The following is a 1,962-nucleotide window of genomic DNA, read 5'->3' as shown; positions in this document are numbered from 1 at the left end:
AAGCCGTGAGACTTCAAGGAGAAATTGTTACGTTCACGCAAAAGCCAAATGAAACTCTATATGAGGCGTGGACAAGATTTGGAAAGTTATTAAGAGGATGTCCGCAACATGGTTTAGACACTTGTCAAATAGTACAAATATTCTACCAAGGATGCGACATCACTACAAGGAAAGACATCGATATAGCAGCTGGTGGTTCCATTATGAAGAAAACCGCAACTGACGCTTACAAAATTATTGATAACACTGCTTCCCACTCACATGAGTGGCATCAAGAAAAAGATATCGTTAGATCATCTAAAGCAGCTTGAGCCGATTCTAGCCATGAATTCGATTCCATTTCCGCAAAAATAGATGATGTCGAGAGACGAATGGAAAAGATGACTAAAGATATACACTCAATACGAATTAGTTGTGAGCAGTGTGGAGGACCACATTTGACAAAAGATTGTCTCGGTATTGAACTAACAATGGAACAAAGAGAGAATGTTTCATATATAAACCAAAGGCCTGGAAATAATTATCAGAATAATTATCAACCGCCAAGACCAATCTATAATCAAAATCAGAACTATAACCGAAATGTTCCATACAACAACCAACAAGGTCCAAGCAATCAACAATTATCCAATAATACTTACAATCAGCAAAGACCTATTTTTTCAAACAAACCACCACAAACCGATGATAAAAAGCCAAATTTAGAAGATATGATGTCGAAGCTAGTTGAATCTCAAACACAGTTTTTCACATCTCAAAAACAAACCAATGAATAAAATGCTCAAGCATTTAGAAATCAACAAGCTTCTATTCAAAATCTGGAACAAGAAGTAAGTAACCTAGCAAGGTTGATAGGTGAAAGAAAACCGGGAAGTCTACCTAGTGATACAAATGCTAACCCCCGAAATGAAACAGCTAAAGCCATTACCACAAGAAGTGGTATCACACTTAAACCACCTGAAATACCTGTAGTTTCTGATGATGCTATTCCTACTCTACAAGAACCACAATCTGAACAAGATAAGGAAACATAACCGGTAGTTGAAAAGGTTAATGAAGATAACACAGTTAAGGCTAAACCTTATGTTAAACCATACCAACCACCACTTCCTTACCCAAGTAAAATGAGAAAAGAGAGACTTGAAGCCGAGCAATCCAAATTCTTGGATATGTTTAAACAGATAAATGTCAATCTTCCTTTCATTGATGTAATTTCAGGAATGCCTAGATATGCTAAATTTCTGAAAGATCTAATCACGAATAGAAAGAAAATGGAAGAACTCTCGGCTGTTACTATGAATGCTAATTGTTCTGCATTGCTTTTGAATAAGATACCAGAAAAATTATCAGATCCAGGAAGTTTCACAATTCCATGTTTTCTGGGTAGTCTTAGTTCAATAGAAGCATTGGCAGACTTAGGTGCTAGTATAAATTTAATGCCGTATTCACTATACGCTAAACTAGACCTTGGAGAATTGAAACCAACACGAATAAGTATACAACTATCAGATAGATCAGTAAAATATCCTAGAGGGATAATGGAGAATATGCTAGTTAAAGTTGGTACTTTAGTATTTCCAGTAGATTTTGTTATTCTGGACATGGAAGAAGATTCTCGAGTTCCTCTCATATTAGGAAGACCATTCTTAAACACGGCCAAAGCATTAATAGACGTGTTCGTTAAGAAACTGACCTTAAGTATAGAGGACGAGAGTGTTACCTTTTCAATTGATCGAGCAATGCAACAACCGCAATCTGCAGATGATACATTTTATTATATTCAAACTATAGTTTCACATGCAGAATTGTTAGAAGAATTTCCAGAATTACAAGGAATAGGAGAATGTTCTTTAGGAGAAGGAACTGAACCAATTGATGAAACTGAAATGTTAGCTACACTTATGGCTAATGGATATGAACCTACAACAGAAGAAATTCAAATGCTAAAAGAAGAAGACAGAT

Source organism: Rutidosis leptorrhynchoides, chromosome 2, assembly GCF_046630445.1.
Source record: "Rutidosis leptorrhynchoides isolate AG116_Rl617_1_P2 chromosome 2, CSIRO_AGI_Rlap_v1, whole genome shotgun sequence".
In the NCBI taxonomy this organism is placed as follows: Eukaryota; Viridiplantae; Streptophyta; class Magnoliopsida; order Asterales; family Asteraceae; genus Rutidosis; species Rutidosis leptorrhynchoides.
Note: the sequence above shows the minus strand (reverse complement) of the source record.